Consider the following 20,649-nt stretch of genomic DNA (forward strand, 5'->3'; position numbering starts at 1 on the left):
GCGTATTGGATACATGTATAAAGGTCATAAAATTCCACCACAACCTAAAAATTCCGAACACCTCCTGTTAATACTCAGAATCCAGCATAGTTAACACCTCCACAGCAACAGCAAGAGCATCAAAAACAGATCAATCCAAATCAAACAATTATCTTGCAAAGTGCCGGAAGATTAAAGGACGCGTACGCTATCGACATTCAATCCCAGTACAAAGAAACGAGCACAAAGCTGATATTTTCGTTTGTTATTCCATAATTTATAAATAATGATTTTATTTATAAATAAATTAAAAAATAAACAAAAACAAAATATTTCATTGAAAATTTGTTTAGATGATTATTTAGAATTGTTGTCGGCGGAAAGCAAAATTGTTCTAAATCCACTGCTTACCTAAAATGAGATAATGATGCAATTTTAGTAATATGAGGGTGCTCCTTCCGAATTTGAAAATCGTTTTTGTCTAAGAAATTTCTTCAGCAGATAATATAATTTAATGGGACATCACATTATAAAAACAGCCAAGCAGCCTTCTGAAAATGAGACCCGAGTATTCTTGATTGTTCTAAGTCCCATCATATTTTCTTCTAAGTCCACTTTTTATTTAAGGAAAGTGCGTACTTGTATAGGAATTGTTCTATAAATCCAAGTTTGGGTTCTTAGTTTTTAAAAATATTAAAAAATAGTATTTATTTACTAATGAAGAAAGTTTGTATCGTTTCTTCAAAAGGAAAGACCAAACTTTATAAAAAACATAACTTGAACTACCGAGGAGCAAAAAAATATCACTCTCAATCAATTTGAAACTTAAAAATCGCTCCCTGTTAAATTTGCTTTTTGTGACTTAGAACAATTTTGCTTTCCGCCGCTTATATGTGAATGTGGTCATCATAATCCAAATACGTAACCATATGATCAATGGTATCTGAATCAACGAAATCCTTATCACGCCTTTCAGCTTTATTCCAAAGTAGAATTGGACAAGTTCTCGTATTGCACGGGTCCGAACCTATAAATACGTAGCAATACGAAAAAAATAAACAATTTCCAAACACCAAACATGGCATAAATTCAAAAAAAATGTTTACCGATGTTTCATGTTCGCTTACTTGTGATGGTTCCCATATTAATCTGTCTTCATTTTCAAAAGAAAACATAAAACTAATCAAAATAAACTCTGAATGAATTTTTAGCTGACAATCAAATTTAATTTTCCGTGTTAACTTCTGATTAACTTTATTCAATAAATTAAATATTCACCTATATTTACAAAACAAAAAATTTAAACGTATCATTACTTGACTTGGCCTTCTCGTTAGCACCATGAAAAAAATGGGCTTTTTTATTGAAAGCGCTGGGTAAACGAGGTTAATCTGCTTTTCGGTTCACTTCTGAAAAATTAAATAAAAATTTTACTAAATACTTGAATTTTGAAAAGAAGAAAAAGGAAACAAAAATTTACTTTTCAATGACCACTGCTGGCATTTGGACTAGTTGAACGGGAGATTTACCGTCCTTGAGGCTTGAGTTAAACTTAAAATTTTTCCCCGCATCACAGACATTTGACGTTAATACAATTTTCTATCGAATCCTTTGTCTTGCTAAAATTTTTTCATTTTGAAATAAAGCCAAAAAAAATTTGTAATTTAACTTATTGATAACAAAATAAATTAAATTCATCCAAACCTTAAACTAATACATTGCACAGTTCCTCTACAAAATTCATATCGGATAACGAAGGAAGGACAAGTTGTTTGGTTTCTTCACTAAAAGGCAACCACGCGTAATGGTATGGATATGCACGCCATGAATCTGAATGTTTAAATGGAAATGTAAAAGCCAGTCCATTTTAATGGATATATATATATATAAATTACTAGCTGACCCGGCGGACTTCGTTCCGCCTTTCCAAGTATTTGTTTTCAAATTTTAGCCCTGTAATGTGTTAAACTTTTTCCGGTTCACTCGGTTCGGTTGATATGTGGAGCACAAATAAATTGACTACAGCGCAACCTACAGGGTCCAATTATAACACAAAACCTGTCTGGGGCAAACCTTATCACACACACAAAATTTCACAAAAAATATCCAGTCATTCGACCCCAAATACGGATTTTGAATTAAACTTGACAACAGCGCCACCTACCGGGTCCAATTTTAACACAATACCTGTCTCAGATGGACCTTATCGCACACACAAAATTTCACAAAAATCTATTCAGTCTTTCGACCCCAAATATGGAATTTGCATATACATAACTTGACAACAGCGCCACCTACCGGGTCCAATTATAACACAAAACCTGTCTCGGATAGACCTTATCGCATACACAAAATTTCACAAAAATCTGTTCAGTCATTCGACCCCAAATACGGAATTTGCATATAAATTGACAACAGCGCCACCTACCGGGTCCAATTATAACACAAAACCTGTCTCGGATGGACCTTATCGCACACACAAAATTTCACAAAAATCTGTTCAGTCATTCGACCCCAAATACGGAATTTGCATATAACTTGTCAACAGCGCCACCTACTGGGTCCAATTATAACACAAAACCTGTCTCGGATAGACCTTATCGCATACACAAAATTTCACAAAAATCTGTTCAGTCATTCGACCCCAAATACGGAATTTGCATATAAATTGACAACAGCGCCACCTACCGGGTCCTATTATAACACAATACCTGTCTCAGATGGACCTTATCGCACACACAAAATTTCACAAAAATCTATTCAGTCTTTCGACCCCAAATATGGAATTTGCATATACATAACTTGACAACAGCGCCACCTACCGGGTCCAATTATAACGCAAAACCTGTCTCGGATAGACCTTATCGCATACACAAAATTTCACAAAAATCCGTTCAGTCATTCGACCCCAAATACGGAATTTGCATATAACTTGTCAACAGCGCCACCTACTGGGTCCAATTATAAAACAAAACCTGTCTCGGATGGACCTTATCACCCCCACCAAATTTCAGAAAAATCTATCAAGTCGTTTAGAAGGAGTAGGGTCACAAACAAACGCACAGGAGAATTGTATATATAAGAGATATAAATTAAAATATTATTAATAGCGGCGATTTTAATTTCTGGCAATTGAACAACATTCCAATTATTTGTGTTATCTGGATTAAGATATTGCTTTATCAGTTAGAGATGTAACTCCATCAGTTCTCGATGACTCGGTTGGGATAATCTCAGTTGTTCTTGTTGGCATAACAGTATCATTAACTTGTTTAACAATTTTTGGTTGATCATATTTTACTAGCCAATTATCGTTCCCACGATATGTGTTTCTTATGATTTGTAGTCTAAGAGAAATAATCTTTCAAATTGTAATTGAAAAGATTTAGCTAGGACAGATGTTAGAGCTTTGTTTTCAAAACGTCGTAGGCAGTAATCAGCTCCCCGTAGTTTTGCACGAATATTTGAAATGATCCTTTCTAAAAAATTAATAATTAACATAACATTTTCTATACAAAAACAATTTAGGGTTGAAAAACTAACTTTCAAAGGAAAGCTCATTCAATTAAATCTTGTGATGGGAAGTCTTCATTGATTTGTTTTTTTTTTTTTAGTTTCGCTTTTCGTCTATCGATTCGGGCATAATTAAATGTCTCGGCAACTAAACGAACTATTCGTGTATTCGGTACAACGCCTAATTGTATTTTTTGGTCAACTTGACTTGCTCCAGCTTCCGAGAGATATCTGAAACAAAATAATAACAAGTTATCAGAGATTGTATTATTTAGTAAAATGATTTAAATCCTTACCCTTGATCCGGAATTAAACAAGCACGTCCAAAACAACACAGTTTGTGCATCCATTTTGTCGTTTTGGATTCATTTGTCCATATGGCTCTTCGTTTTTGGGTTTGAATACTGCCACTACTTTCTGTTTGAAGTTCTGAAAAAGTTTTATGTTATTTGATATGCATTATATTTAGATATATTTGCAAGTCAATGTATTAGGTATATTTTAATGTAGATGACACAACTTCCTTCTAACTAGAAATCATTTAAATATTCTAAAAGTTTTGAGACTTATTGGCCTGGTCAGACCATGTGAATACCTTTCAGAATACCTTGAAGGAGAAATACGCTGCCCATCCACAAACCATACGAAACTACCTCAATGTGAATATACAAATCTGCTGGATGATCGAGATTCGAGACTCTTTAGTCCTTACACAGTAATATAAAACTCTCCTACAACTCTATCGTCGTTGTTGAAGCGCAACAAATAGGAACTTATCTCAGCCTTCATGCTTTCTTGCATAGCCAGAAGGCATTGATAATATTTGCTCAGGGAATATTATATTGTTGCTAAAAAAAAATATACTATTTTATGTATACTACATAGAAGGAGGGGGTAAGGGTTGTGAAAGGAACAACTTACATCCCTTAACGATTTAATAGATTCAATCCATTGCGTTCGCTTAACGGACTCAGGAAGATAATGTCATCGTCTTAGTGGTGGACTTATCGTCTATTCTAAAAACTTAGTTGGGTGAAACCCAGACCAGGTGGGACTCGAGATAGACACTTTAGTTCATCGACATACAAATTGTATCGTTGTTACTGTAGATTTGATCTTATTCGACCACGCGAAAATGTTGATGTATCCTCTTCGAAGAAAACAGCAACAAGTTCTCCTCTAATATAATGGTTTAGAGGGTTTTTCATGGACGTAATGTTTCCAGAACATTATGTTGTATAGTTTGTTGAATTTTTCTATTGGTTTTGGTAAAATTTTTTTTTCCTCAAGAATTTGTTTCTTTACTTTGTTTGTTTATTATTACTGACAAATGTCACTTAAATGTTAAATCGATAAGTATTACCAACTGCAAGAAAAATAAACTCTTTTTTTTCACGAGAAGATGTCGCCAACGTATGTGTGTGGAAGCTTTTCACTTTTTCACTTTTTGGAATTTTTTTAAAAAGTGCCCATTGTAGTTATGGCTTTAAAGGGTTAACTACATTGGCCACTTTTTGAAAAAATTTCAAAAAGTGGAAAAGTGAAAAGCTTTACAAAAAGTGAAAAGCTTTTACACACATACCGTAGCGACATCTTCTCGCGAAAAAGAGTTCATTCAATTTTTTTTGGAGCTGGTAACACTTATGAATTTAAGTGACATTAATGGCGTTTTTAATTGGCAATCTGGAAGCAAAAAAAAGCAATCTGAAAGCGTTCAATTGGGCAAAACTGACAGTTCTGATTCTGAAAAAAAGAGAATTTCTCTTCTGGTTTTAAAAACAGAATCAGAAGCAGAATCACTCCAACATTCATAGAGCAGCACAAATGTTTGCAGCATAAAAACAAATGAAATTTGGCGCGAATACACGTATTCGCACATTCACACCAAACATCAGATTCTTCGGAATAAAAAAAAAACTGTTCAATTGGGATTCCGAATCGAAGAACAATTCCGGATTGCCAATTAAAAACGCCATAAGTATGTTCAGCGAGGATTTTTCTAGATCAGAACAGGACAGGACAGCACAGTTTCGTGAGAAACGTCAGATCATGATCAAGAGATAAATAAACCAGTTAAAAAAAAAAAAAACAAGAATACAAAAAAAAACTCGTTTGTCCTATTCCATATTACTCCAGTCAAAGCGTCATTTGACCTTGCGATGAGAGGCACTGTCTGTTTTTATTTCATGGATCGATTGATATATATTTAAAAGGCTTAAACCCAATTTCTCACCACCTGATCATTCTTTTTAGCGGAGTTATTCACAAAAATGCATTTTTTGGGATATTTTACTTCTAAGCTAATATCTTTGCTCCAGGTTATCGTAGACCAAAAAATAAACATACATTCTCTTCCTTATAATATTTTCTATCGTTGTATGTAATTTCATTGTATTTGAGTGAGTAAATATAAAATGGCAACCATTTAAAGTCAAATTCTTGTTGTTAAAAAACAAATTTTTGTCATTATTTCGAAAAAAGCTTATATCATGATTGACATTTTTCCAACCTATTTTGTAGCCCTGTTCATGTCCTGCATTTTACAGAAAAAATCAGCTCTTTATCACCAAAGATGGCCGAGCTATTGATAAATGAACGCATGCAAAACCGGTGCGAAAACACCCAAAAATATCGTTTTTTGGGAATAACTCGACTTCAGAATGTCCTACGGCAAAAAATAAAGCAATGAATTGTTCGTTACAACATTTTCTATCAATTTAGTGCACAATCTTTTGTTGAAACAAATAAAAAATAAGTAATATTAAGTCAAAGTCGTTTTTTTGTTTAGCAAACTCTTGCCTTATTATTTTGCAAACGGTGAGAGTATTGGCTAAGAAAATAAAATATTATTGTAGTCCTTTAAATTATCTACAATTTAGCTTTCTACGACCCACGGGAGCCGAGCTATTATAATTTTAAGAAAGCATTAATCCGTACGAAAATTCAAAAAAATTTCCCTTGTTTATGATTCGAATACTAGTTCTCAGTGAGAGGGGTTGTTTCATTGTTTCTTGTTATAAGAGAATTTGTCTTATGTTTTTTCGTTGGTCATTTGGACCTTTTTTAAAAAATTAATTACTCGGCTCGTGTGGGTCATAGAGAGCTAATTTTTACTTGCGATATAGGTACTATAGGGCAAGTTTAGGATTCGTAAAAAAAATCGAACTCGAGATAACAATTTTACATGACATTACGATGATGGAGAATGCCAAAAAAGTGGGTCCGGCAATTCTGTCTGTCTGTCTGTCTGTCTGTCTGTCTGTCTGTCTGTCTGTCTGTCTGTCTGTCTGTCTGTCTGTCTGTGTGTCTGTCTCTATCTGGAGCTGCAGCCTAAACGAGTGAAGTGATTTTCTTCAAACTTGGTAGTTAGCAGTTTTTGGTGATTCCCTAGAGGGGAAATTGAAATTTTTTTTTTTATGACCAAAACTAACGGTACCTGCCATATAACGGAAATAGAAAAGTTAATTTTTTTCAAAAACGGCTCTAACGATTTTGATTAAAATTTGTGTGTGTAGTACTACACATAAGAGCCAACTTATTAAATAAAAAAAATATTTTTTGTACCGTTATTAACGGTACCTGTCATAGAACGGTTTTTTTCGTTTCTGAATATCTCGTACAACATTAACCCGATTTAAATGAAAATTTTTATACACACGTGTGTAAGTAAAGATAATATTAAAAATTTAGAAAATTTCAAAAAACGCATTTTTGGATTTTTTAAAAATATTTCAAAATTTTTTTTTGAAAAATCAATTTTTTGAAAACGGATCAATGAAAAATTTTGAAATTTAGTTTTTATGTGTAAATTAATTATTTCTTCAAAATGGCATACCAACTTTTTTTTTGAAAAATGTTAAAAAATTTTTATACATAAAAAATTATTTTTTTAAAAAACGACTCCTACAATTTTCGAAAATTTTTTTCTAAAAATACCTTTTTATACAAGAAATAAAATATCATATTTGTTTTTTTATTTTAAGATAATTTACAACGGAGTTTAATTAATTATAAAAACAGATTTAATTTTTTTATACAACAACTTATGAAATTTCTTCAAAATATCAAATTTTAAATTTCTTGAATAAAAAGCTTTAACATTATAGTTACGTTAAGCATAAGAGCAAGTACGTGCGACCCCAGTCGTGCAATTTATTTTTTTAAATTGTAGATAATTTAAAGGACTAGGTAGGTAGGTAGAGATGGCGGTCAAGGCAAACCATGTTTGATTGACCCAATTAGCGCAGTATGCGCCGTTTTGATACCAAAACTTATGAAACCTGTGAGTGATAATTGGATTTATTTGAAATACATTTTTTAATTGGTTTTTTAAAAAAGGGAAAAACAAGTGTTAGGCAGTCCTAAATCCACTTTGTTGCATTTAGGAACGAGATCAAGTCTTTGATCTTTGATTCTGAGATGTTATCTATGACATTAAAGAATTCGCTCCCCAGAGAGAGTGCTCTATTCCTAGCAAGGGCGGGACATTGACATAGGAAATGGTAGACCGTTTCTTTTTCTTGCTGGTCCAAGCAGCTGCGACAGTAGGTATTGTGCGGTATACCCAACTTTGCTGCATGTTCCCCTATCGGCCAATGTCCTGTACACACCGCAACGATTCTGCTAATATCTTTTCTGGGTCTAGAGATTAGGTCATATGTTTTGGATTTATTATAGGTGGGCCAGATTTTTCTGGATATGACGCAGCTAGTCAAGTTGTGCCACCTATTGTTAGCTTTTGTTAGGTATTTTAAGAAGATATCGCCCTTCATGACTCCTATGGGAATGTTGACTATTTCTGCTAGTGACTCATGAAGGGCTGATCCTTGCCTGGCCAGTTCATCCGCCTTTTCATTGCCTTCAAAACCACTGTGACCTGGGATCCAGATGAGAGTGATTGTGAGGCTTTCACTCAGCAATGAGAGTTCCTCTCTGCACTGCTGAACCAATTTGGAGGATGTCGTGACCGAAGCAATTGCTTTTATAGCTGCCTGACTATCTGTTAGTATAGCTATATTTTGGTTTTGATTTGGATATACTCTAAGTAATTTGCAAGCTTCTTTAATTGCCAGCAATTCCGCTTGGAATACACTTGCAAAGTTTGGTAGTCGAAAGGATTTTGAGATATTGAGGGATTCATAGTAGACACCCGAACCGACCCCACAGTCCATTTTTGAGCCATCAGTGAAAATGCAGGTGTCGAAGCCTCTCGTCACAATGCCCTCTTCCCAGTCTGATCTCGACGGGAAGCTGACCTTGCAATTCATTACAGTATTCAAAATAGGGGTGCAGTAGTCCGTGGGTGTCAGAAGCATATCCGATGGTATTAAATTTGTTGTGTCACTGTGACCAAAAGATTTTGCCTTCCAACTACCTGTTTCTTTTAGCCTTAAAACGCTACAAGAGACCTGGTATTTGATATGAAGGTCTATGGGTAAGAGGTGCAAGAGAACGTTTAGAGCCTCCGTGGGGCACGACCGGAGGGCTCCAGTCGTCCCTACGCTTGCTGTTCTCTGGATTTTCTTAAGTTTGTTGATGTTATAAGCTTTACTGAGTGCAGGCCACCAAACAATGGCGCCGTAGGTAAGAATGGGTCGTACAACCGCTGTGTAAGTCCATAGAATCATTTTTGATTTAAGACCCCATTTTTTCCCAAAGGTTTTACTGCAGGCATAGAAAGCAATGCTCGCTTTTCTAACTCGCTCTTCTATATTAAGCTTCCAGCTCAGTTTAGTGTCCAAAATTACACCTAAAAATTTGGCGCTAGAAGAAAGTGATAAGATTTGGCCGTTGAGCTGAGGTAGAGGGAAGACAGGGATTTTGGTTTTAGTTGTAAAAAGCATCAGTTCCGTTTTACTTTGATTAACTCCTAGGCCACAGCTTGTAGCCCAGTTGCTAACTTTTCTCAAAGCCGTGTCAGTCATTTCACTGATCACAGGTAAAAACTTTCCTGATACAAGTACAACCAGATCATCCGCATATGCCACTGCCTTCACTCCACTTCTCTCAAGCTTCACGAGGATATTGTTCATGACAAGGAGCCATAACAGTGGGGAAAGAACGCCACCCTGAGGCGTACCCCTATTAAAAGGACTACAATAATATTTTATTTTCTTAGCCAATACTCGCACCGTTTGCAAAATAATAAGGCGAGAGTTTGCTAAACAAAAAAACGACTTTGACTTAATATTACTTATTTTTTATTTGTTTCAACAAAAAGATTGTGCACTAAATTGATAGAAAATGTTGTAATGAACAATTCATTGCTTTATTTTTTGCCGTAGGACATTCTGAAGTCGAGTTATTCCCAAAAAACGATATTTTTGGGTGTTTTCGCACCGGTTTTGCATGCGTTCATTTATCAATAGCTCGGCCATCTTTGGTGATACAGAGCTACATGAACAGGGCTACAAAATAGGTTGGAAAAATGTCAATTATGATATAAGCTTTTTTCGAAATAATGACAAAAATGTGTTTTTTAACAACAAGAATTTGACTTTAAATGGTTGCCATCTTATATTTACTCACTCAAATACAATGAAATTACATACAACGATAGAAAATATTATAAGGAAGAGAATGTATGTTTATTTTTTGGTCTACGATAATCTGGAGCAAAGATATTAGCTTAGAAGTAAAATATCCTAAAAAATGCATTTTTGTGAATAACTCCGCTAAAAAGAATGATCAGGTGGTGAGAAATTGGGTTTAAGCCTTTTAAATATACCCCTATCGATCCATGAAATAAAAACTGACAGTGCCTCTCATCGCAAGGTGAGGCCCTTTTTTCCGACGCTTTGACTGGAGTATATACCTACCACGCAACACCAGATACCATACATTGCGAACGTGCGAGAGATCCATTTCCTGTATCCTCTCATTTTCGCAAAAAAAAAAATACAACACTTTGCATGCGCGATGAGCTTGCCTGGCGCCAATCCTTTTTTATGGAAAAACCTATGTACAATCAATATGTAGAATATAGATACCTAAGTTCATCTTATTCTTTATACCACCAAACAACCACTCGACAGAGCGAGTGCGAGAGATCATGTAGAAACAAAATAGAAGATAATAAAGAGAGAGAGATACAACTAGCGCCAGCGGAATTTGTTTAAACTACAAATTCCAATACATACGCATTCCATGAATTTCTGAGGAAAAAAATGGAAAGTAGACTCTTTTTCAAAAATTAATTGTAAGAAAACTATTATAGCAATTCTTGTTTTCTAACTTGATATTGATAGAAAAAATAATGAAAAAAAATAAAAAAAATATAACAAAAAATCTAAAAATTCTGGTTTCTTAGTACAGTTTATTGTTTTTGGGACTACTTATAAAGCGATTGGAGGGTTACAAAATAATATTTTCCAACAAAATATAGCTTTACTTTACATAGTCAATAAACTAAGCTTTTAAATAAAATAAAAATCAAAATCATACTTTGAAAAACAAAGAAATTAAACCACTTTGTTTTAAAAAAGTTAAGAAAAAATGACTTTTTAACTTTTTTTTGTTGTTTAAGACCTTAAAAATAATATAAATTTCTTTAACTAATCAATGTGTTAGTATTTGAGTTGAGGTACTTATTTCTTTTTATTTCGATGAATTTTATTAATAATTGCAGAAGTTACACATGTTCAAACATTCTAACATAAGGAAAAATAGCTTCAGTTTCGATTAATTTTTTTCTATGAAAAAATACATTTTTAGTTTTTCAAAATAGTTTTACTCCATAGTTTGATTCAATCTCAATCCAAAATAGAAATAAAAAAAATAAAAATTTTAGTCTAACTAAGAAACAAACCAATGTCTTTCAGGGTTTCAGGTCGTTCTAAAACAACGAAAATTTTATCATGTTTTGTTCTCTCTTCATTACAAGTGCACAAATTTGGAAATTGTAGGGATGAAGATATTTAGCCTTGTTTATTATCTAAATAATAAAATTTATTTCATTCAATTATCTTTAAAAATGTGAAAGTTATGCACCGATTTGTAAACGATAGCCCGATTTTTACGTGGTCCACTCAGCCTTAATCCAATACGGTATCACTTAATTGTATCCTTATTTAAGTCTGAATGTTAAAAAATAATTGACGAATTGTTAATGTTTCATAAATTAATTTATCAACAAGTCCAGCTACGTAAAAACAGAATATAAAGAGGTTTTTTTTAGAAAAAAGCCGTTTTGGTTTTTTGTTAATTTCTCGAATCTGGTTTTCTGTTTCTGTTTAAAAATAAATAAAAGCATCGAATTTTAATTTTAAATTAGTACTTTATTACATGAAATTTTGAAAAAAAGTAGTTTGAAATTTTTTTTTTCCAATTTTTTTTTCAAAATTTTGTTTTTAAAAATTAAATTTTCAAAAACTGTGCCATAAAATGGCTTTGTTTACAAATTTTGTAAAAGACTAATGTTTTGGCTTTAATAAAAAAAAGTATAGCACGTTAATGTAAGTATAACCGTTAATTTTTAATAATTTTTTTTCCAAATTAAGTCAATTTTTTTAAATTGCCCCTCCCCGCTACACGAAGGGGAATAGACCCCCCCTCTCATAAGATTTTTTTTTTATCTTGACCTAACCTACACGCTCTAGCTTTTTGGCACATTACTCCTGAATCACCCTGTATATCACCTAAAGCGAGTGCAAAGCCTTGCTTGCGTCGCCTGTAGTTTGGACAACAAATATGTACGTCTTCTCTGGATCGGACGAGATGAACATCCGCATGTGGAAGGCCAGAGCATCGAAAAAACTTGGCTTGGTCAGACCACTTGAACGATCCAACTTTAACTACCAGAATACTTAGAGAAAATGAGTATACGAGTCCATGGGATATGGAACCCATCGATGAAAATAGTTTCTGGAGTTGATGCAAAATATAAAAGCTTGTAAGTCAAAATAGATGCAAGATTAATAATTGAATCTTATTGATTAAATTTGATACACTCCTTTTTGGATATCTGACAAGTAAAGAATCAGCGTATTGGATACATGTATAAAGGTCATAAAATTCCACCACAACCTAAAAATTCCGAACACCTCCTGTTAATACTCAGAATCCAGCATAGTTAACACCTCCACAGCAACAGCAAGAGCATCAAAAACAGATCAATCTAAATCAAACAATTATCTTGCAAAGTGCCGGAAGATTAAAGGACGCGTACGCTATCGACATTCAATCCCAGTACAAAGAAACGAGCACAAAGCTGATATTTTCGTTTGTTATTCCATAATTTATAAATAATGATTTTATTTATAAATAAATTAAAAAATAAACAAAAACAAAATATTTCATTGAAAATTTGTTTAGATTATTATTTAGAATTGTTGTCGGCGGAAAGCAAAATTGTTCTAAATCCACTGCTTACCTAAAATGAGATAATGATGCAATTTTAGTAATATGAGGGTGCTCTTTCCGAATTTGAAAATCGTTTTTGTCTAAGAAATTTCTTCAGCAGATAATATAATTTAATGGGACATCACATTATAAAAACAGCCAAGCAGCCTTCTGAAAATGAGACCCGAGTATTCTTGATTGTTCTAAGTCCCATCATATTTTCTTCTAAGTCCACTTTTTATTTAAGGAAAGTGCGTACTTGTATAGGAATTGTTCTATAAATCCAAGTTTGGGTTCTTAGTTTTTAAAAATATTAAAAAATAGTATTTATTTACTAATGAAGAAAGTTTGTATCGTTTCTTCAAAAGGAAAGACCAAACTTTATAAAAAACATAACTTGAACTACCGAGGAGCAAAAAAATATCACTCTCAATCAATTTGAAACTTAAAAATCGCTCCCTGTTAAATTTGCTTTTTGTGACTTAGAACAATTTTGCTTTCCGCCGCTTATATGTGGTCATCATAATCCAAATACGTAACCATATGATCAATGGTATCTGAATCAACGAAATCCTTATCACGCCTTTCAGCTTTATTCCAAAGTAGAATTGGACAAGTTCTCGTATTGCACGGGTCCGAACCTATAAATACGTAGCAATACGAAAAAAATAAACAATTTCCAAACACCAAACATGGCATAAATTCAAAAAAAATGTTTACCGATGTTTCATGTTCGCTTACTTGTGATGGTTCCCATATTAATCTGTCTTCATTTTCAAAAGAAAACATAAAACTAATCAAAATAAACTCTGAATGAATTTTTAGCTGACAATCAAATTTAATTTTCCGTGTTAACTTCTGATTAACTTTATTCAATAAATTAAATATTCACCTATATTTACAAAACAAAAAATTTAAACGTATCATTACTTGACTTGGCCTTCTCGTTAGCACCATGAAAAAAATGGGCTTTTTTATTGGAAGCGCTGGGTAAACGAGGTTAATCTGCTTTTCGGTTCACTTCTGAAAAATTAAATAAAAATTTTACTAAATACTTGAATTTTGAAAAGAAGAAAAAGGAAACAAAAATTTACTTTTCAATGACCACTGCTGGCATTTGGACTAGTTGAACGGGAGATTTACCGTCCTTGAGGCTTGAGTTAAATTTAAAATTTTTCCCCGCATAACAGACATTTGACGTTAATACAATTTTCTATCGAATCCTTTGTCTTGCTAAAATTTTTTCATTTTGAAATAAAGCCAAAAAAAATTTGTAATTTAACTTATTGATAACAAAATAAATTAAATTCATCCAAACCTTAAACTAATACATTGCACAGTTCCTCTACAAAATTCATATCGGATAACGAAGGAAGGACAAGTTGTTTGGTTTCTTCACTAAAAGGCAACCACGCGTAATGGTATGGATATGCACGCCATGAATCTGAATGTTTAAATGGAAATGTAAAAGCCAGTCCATTTTAATGGATATATATATATATAAATTACTAGCTGACCCGGCGGACTTCGTTCCGCCTTTCCAAGTATTTGTTTTCAAATTTTAGCCCTGTAATGTGTTAAACTTTTTCCGGTTCACTCGGTTCGGTTGATATGTGGAGCACAAATAAATTGACTACAGCGCAACCTACAGGGTCCAATTATAACACAAAACCTGTCTGGGGCAAACCTTATCACACACACAAAATTTCACAAAAAATATCCAGTCATTCGACCCCAAATACGGATTTTGAATTAAACTTGACAACAGCGCCACCTACCGGGTCCAATTTTAACACAATACCTGTCTCAGATGGACCTTATCGCACACACAAAATTTCACAAAAATCTATTCAGTCTTTCGACCCCAAATATGGAATTTGCATATACATAACTTGACAGCAGCGCCACCTACCGGGTCCAATTATAACACAAAACCTGTCTCGGATAGACCTTATCGCATACACAAAATTTCACAAAAATCTGTTCAGTCATTCGACCCCAAATACGGAATTTGCATATGAATTAACAACAGCGCCACCTACCGGGTCCAATTATAACACAAAACCTGTCTCGGATGGACCTTATCGCACACACAAAATTTCACAAAAATCTGTTCAGTCATTCGACCCCAAATACGGAATTTGCATATAACTTGTCAACAGCGCCACCTACTGGGTCCAATTATAACACAAAACCTGTCTCGGATAGACCTTATCGCATACACAAAATTTCACAAAAATCTGTTCAGTCATTCGACCCCAAATACGGAATTTGCATATAAATTGACAACAGCGCCACCTACCGGGTCCTATTATAACACAATACCTGTCTCAGATGGACCTTATCGCACACACAAAATTTCACAAAAATCTATTCAGTCTCTCGACCCCAAATATGGAATTTGCATATACATAACTTGACAACAGCGCCACCTACCGGGTCCAATTATAACGCAAAACCTGTCTCGGATAGACCTTATCGCATACACAAAATTTCACAAAAATCTGTTCAGTCATTCGACCCCAAATACGGAATTTGCATATAACTTGTCAACAGCGCCACCTACTGGGTCCAATTATAAAACAAAACCTGTCTCGGATGGACCTTATCACCCCCACCAAATTTCAGAAAAATCTATCAAGTCGTTTAGAAGGAGTAGGGTCACAAACAAACGCACAGGAGAATTATATATATAGGTAAGAGATATAAATTAAAATATTATTAATAGCGGCGATTTTAATTTCTGGCAATTGAACAACATTCCAATTATTTGTGTTATCTGGATTAAGATATTGCTTTATCAGTTAGAGATGTAACTCCATCAGTTCTCGATGACTCGGTTGGGATAATCTCAGTTGTTCTTGTTGGCATAACAGTATCATTAACTTGTTTAACAATTTTTGGTTGATCATATTTTACTAGCCAATTATCGTTCCCACGATATGTGTTTCTTATGATTTGTAGTCTAAGAGAAATAATCTTTCAAATTGTAATTGAAAAGATTTAGCTAGGACAGATGTTAGAGCTTTGTTTTCAAAACGTCGTAGGCAGTAATCAGCCCCCTGTAGTTTTGCACGAATATTTGAAATGATCCTTTCTAAAAAATTAATAATTAACATAACATTTTCTATACAAAAACAATTTAGGGTTGAAAAACTAACTTTCAAAGGAAAGCTCATTCAATTAAATCTTGTGATGGGAAGTCTTCATTGATTTGTTTTTTTTTTTTTTTAGTTTCGCTTTTCGTCTATCGATTCGGGCATAATTAAATGTCTCGGCAACCAAACGAACTATTCGTGTATTCGGTACAACGCCTAATTGTATTTTTTGGTCAACTTGACTTGCTCCAGCTTCCGAGAGATATCTGAAACAAAATAATAACAAGTTATCAGAGATTGTATTATTTAGTAAAATGATTTAAATCCTTACCCTTGATCCGGAATTAAACAAGCACGTCCAAAACAACACAGTTTGTGCATCCATTTTGTCGTTTTGGATTCATTTGTCCATATGGCTCTTCGTTTTTGGGTTTGAATACTGCCACTACTTTCTGTTTGAAGTTCTGAAAAAGTTTTATGTTATTTGATATGCATTATATTTAGATATGTTTGCAAGTCAATGTATTAGGTATATTTTAATGTAGATGACACAACTTCCTTTTAACTAGAAATCATTTAAATATTCTAAAAGTTTTGAGACTTATTGGCCTGGTCAGACCATGTGAATACCTTTCAGAATACCTTGAAGGAGAAATACGCTGCCCATCCACAAATCATACGAATCTACCTCAATGCGAATATACAAATCTGCTGGATGATCGAGATTCGAGACTCTTTAGTCCTTACACAGTAATATAAAACTCTCCTACAACTCTATCGTCGTTGTTGAAGCGCAACAAATAGGAACTTATCTCAGCCTTCATGCTTTCTTGCATAGCCAGAAGGCATTGATAATATTTGCTCAGGGAATATTATATTGTTGCTAAAAAAAAATATACTATTTTATGTATACTACATAGAAGGAGGGGGTAAGGGTTGTGAAAGGAACAACTTACATCCCTTAACGATTTAATAGATTCAATCCATTGCGTTCGCTTAACGGACTCAGGAAGATAATGTCATCGTCTTAGTGGTAGACTTATCGTCTATTCTAAAAACTTAGTTGGGTGAAACCCAGACCAGGTGGGACTCGAGATAGACACTTTAGTTCATCGACATACAAATTGTATCGTTGTTACTGTAGATTTGATCTTATTCGACCACGCGAAAATGTTGATGTATCCTCTTCGAAGAAAACAGCAACAAATTCTCCTCTAATATAATGGTTTAGAGGGTTTTTCATGGACGTAATGTTTCCAGAACATTATGTTGTATAGTTTGATGAATTTTTCTATTGGTTTTGGTAAAAAATTTTTTTTCCTCAAGAATTTGTTTCTTTACTTTGTTTGTTTATTATTACTGACAAATGTCACTTAAATGTTAAATCGATAAGTATTACCAACTGCAAGAAAAATAAACTCTTTTTTTTCACGAGAAGGTGTCGCCAACGTATGTGTGTGGAAGCTTTTCACTTTTTCACTTTTTGGAATTTTTTTAAAAAGTGCCCATTGTAGTTATGGCTTTAAAGGCTTAACTACATTGGCCACTTTTTGAAAAAATTTCAAAAAGTGGAAAAGTGAAAAGCTTTACAAAAAGTGAAAAGCTTTTACACACATACCGTAGCGACATCTTCTCGCGAAAAAGAGTTCATTCAATTTTTTTTTGGAGCTGGTAACACTTATGAATTTAAGTGACATTAATGGCGTCTGGCAATCTGGAAGCAAAAAAAAGCAATCTGAAAGCGTTCAATTGGGCAAAACTGACAGTTCTGATTGTGAAAAAAAGAGAATTTCTCTTCTGGTTTTAAAAACAGAATCAGAAGCAGAATCACTCAAACATTCATAGAGCAGCACAAATGTTTGCAGCATAAAAACAAATGAAATTTGAACAGGACGGGACAGCACAGTTTCGTGAGAAACGTCAGATCATGATCAAGAGATAAATAAACCAGTTTAAAAAAAAAAAACAAGAATACAAAAAAAAACTCGTTTGTCCTATTCCATATTACTCCAGTCAAAGCGTCATTTGACCTTGCGATGAGAGGCACTGTCTGTTTTTATTTCATGGATCGATGGGAATATATTGTAACGATGAATTACTGAACTACTTTTAAGATAAAAGTCTGAACACACTACCTACTCCTGCAAAGGTAGAAATGTGAACGGACCTTTAGTAATTAAGAAAAATATCTCATTGAACACATCTAAAAATATCCCACTGAACACATCTAAAAATATCTCACTGAACACATCTCAAAATATCCCACACTGAACACATCTCAAAATATCCCACTAGACTGGAAGTATGAAGTGCCCTTCCTGGAAAGGAAGTTTCGAGAGACAGGGACGAGACACGAGAGCCTTCGAGGACGTTCTCGAGTCTCGAGATTCCGGTATAAAAGGCAGCGTAGACACCGACGGGAGACAGTTTAATCTTGAAAGTGAAAGAGTACAGTACAAAGTGAAATAAAGTGTTGCGAATTGTTAGTAGTAAATAAAGTGATTTAAAAGTGTGTTTGTTTGAGCGAATAATAAAAGTAAATTGAGTTGAAATAAAGTGTGTTCTTATTTGAACGGAAATATAAGTGGAAATTAAATAAGTTTTATTGTGAACCCGGAATAAAACATTACATTGGTGTCAGAAAAGTGGAATAAAACTTATTTATTTGTGCGAATCAGATAATTTCGCGAATAAAATAAAAAGTGCGCGTGTGTTTTAACAATAAACAAAGTGTAAAACATTTTGAAATAAGTAAAAGTGCTCGCGTTTTGAAAAGTTAAAATGGGTAAAACACTAAATCAGTTAAGTTTGACTGAGTTGAAGGCGGAATTGACTAAGCGAAGTCTTCCTACTGCTGGATCGAAAAATGATCTCATTATTCGTCTACAGGATTATTTAACCCAGAAAAACGAAGATTTGGATACATTTCAATTCGAGGTTGAAATGATAGAAGAACGAGTAAGTACTAGTTCCGATATGTCATCCATGATGGCTGTTCTCCTTGCAAAATTTGAAGAACAGAAAGAACAAATTGAGACACAACGCAAGGAACAGAGAGAACAAATGGAAAAACAACGTACCGAGCAAAGGAGTGAACAACAGAGTGTTCTCAAACAAATGGAAAAACAACGTACCGAGCAAAAGAGTGAACAACAGAATCTTCTCGAAAAATTAGATGAACAGAAAAACATCATCCAAGGTAAGCTTGACGCGATCGAGAACAAGTTCGTTGCTATTGATGCTTCCATCAAATGCTTTGAAAAGCAATCTCAAGAAAAGTTCGAGAAAGTTGAAGAAAAACTCGAGAAAGTAGAAGGAAAGTTCGAGAAAGTGGATGACAAGTTTGAAAAAATGGAAGTTAAAATGCAAAGTATTACTGAGGAACTTGACAAGGTTCGGAAAATTAAGATTCGAGAAAGTTCTGGTGAGTACCCAAAGAAGAAGGAAATGCATCCACCAACATTTGATGGACAAAGTTCTTGGTCGATCTACAAGAAACAGTTTGATGAAGCTGCAACAACAAATGGCTGGGATGACGAAGACAAATGTATAGCGCTGACTCTTGCTCTTAGAGGTCCTGCTGCTGAGTTGTTACAAACGTTACCACCAGAAAAGAATGGTAACTTTAACGCTCTTGTCCAGGTCATTGAAAAACGCTTTGGAGATGGCCATATGCAGGAAGTCTTCCGCGTCCAACTCAATACAAGAGTCCAGAAAAGAGGAGAAACTCTGCAACAACTTCAAGCAGATATTGAAAGGTTGGCTCATCTGGCATATCCGACAGCAGGAGACGACATTATCAATCAGTTTGCGACAGAAGCCTTTGTACGTGCTGTATCTGATATAAATCTTCAGCGAGCAATTCGAACAGCTGGAAAACGTTCCCTTCCTGAAGCATTAGCGTTTGCACTGACTATGGAAGCAGCAGAACAGGCTTCTCAAGGCGTTCATCGGGTAAGAGAAGTTGCAGTGGAGGAATGCTCTTGTCAAAAACTCGCGTTCCAAAGAAACCAGCGAGACGGAGCTGCTCGATGCTGGAACTGTAACAAGACCGGACATCTCCAGCGGCAGTGCAGATTGCCACCAAGAAGAACTGCTTGCCAACACTGTGGAAACAGGAATATTGCCCAACAACAGGTAAGCGATACAACTACCACTCATGCTTATCTTGAATTCCCATTCGGGAAACGAGTAAGAACCAACTTCGAGGGGCAGAAGCTGGTTTCTGGTATCGATGGCCCCAGAACCACAATTCAAGTCTCACAGACTAAACGAGACAACAAAAGTCTGACAGTGGAGGCGACCATAAACAACAAACAACATGTGGCTACAATTGACACCGGTGCCACCGCCTCCATTGTACGAAGAGACTTGGTGAAGATGACATGGCTACATAACACCAACAGCTACCGTCTGAAGACCGCCACAGGAGAAGCAGCAAGGGTGTACGGTGAAGTTCGTCTTACGATCCGTATGGCAGAACTAGAGTTTTCGCATGTGTTTTTGGTGGCAGATATATGTGACGAGTGCATCATTGGAATCGACTTCATGAAGGAGCATGGAATCATTTTGGATATCAGTAATCAAGTCCTGAAATACAGAAATGTAGAGATTCCAATGGTCTATGGCACTGACAACTCGACAACAATTAGAACTGTCATCAAAGAAGACATGTGTCTGCCTCCTTCTTCAGAAGTTTTTGTGTGGACCAAGTTAAAGG

General features: G+C 34.6%; 2 long non-coding RNA genes and 2 pseudogenes across 2 annotated transcripts; all 4 read right to left on the reverse strand.

Annotated features, from left to right (window-relative positions):
• Positions 1-1,522: 1,522 nt before the first annotated feature.
• On the reverse strand, positions 1,523-3,044 carry LOC129920620 (uncharacterized). Its single transcript, XR_008773279.1, has 3 exons — positions 2,274-3,044; positions 1,684-2,139; positions 1,523-1,598 (listed from the first exon to the last, which is right to left on the reverse strand). It is a non-coding gene; the product is annotated as an uncharacterized LOC129920620 (long non-coding RNA).
• A 21-nt stretch (positions 3,045-3,065) lies between these two features.
• On the reverse strand, positions 3,066-4,806 carry LOC129920617 (phosphatidylinositol 4-kinase type 2-beta-like; annotated as a pseudogene).
• A 9,220-nt stretch (positions 4,807-14,026) lies between these two features.
• LOC129920619 (uncharacterized) lies at positions 14,027-14,819 on the reverse strand. The gene is made up of 3 exons (XR_008773278.1): positions 14,740-14,819; positions 14,150-14,605; positions 14,027-14,064 (listed from the first exon to the last, which is right to left on the reverse strand). It is a non-coding gene; the product is annotated as an uncharacterized LOC129920619 (long non-coding RNA).
• A 716-nt stretch (positions 14,820-15,535) lies between these two features.
• Positions 15,536-17,275, reverse strand: LOC129920618 (phosphatidylinositol 4-kinase type 2-beta-like; annotated as a pseudogene).
• Positions 17,276-20,649: the final 3,374 nt, after the last annotated feature.

This window comes from Episyrphus balteatus, chromosome X (assembly GCF_945859705.1).
Source record: "Episyrphus balteatus chromosome X, idEpiBalt1.1, whole genome shotgun sequence".
Taxonomy (NCBI): Eukaryota; Metazoa; Arthropoda; class Insecta; order Diptera; family Syrphidae; genus Episyrphus; species Episyrphus balteatus.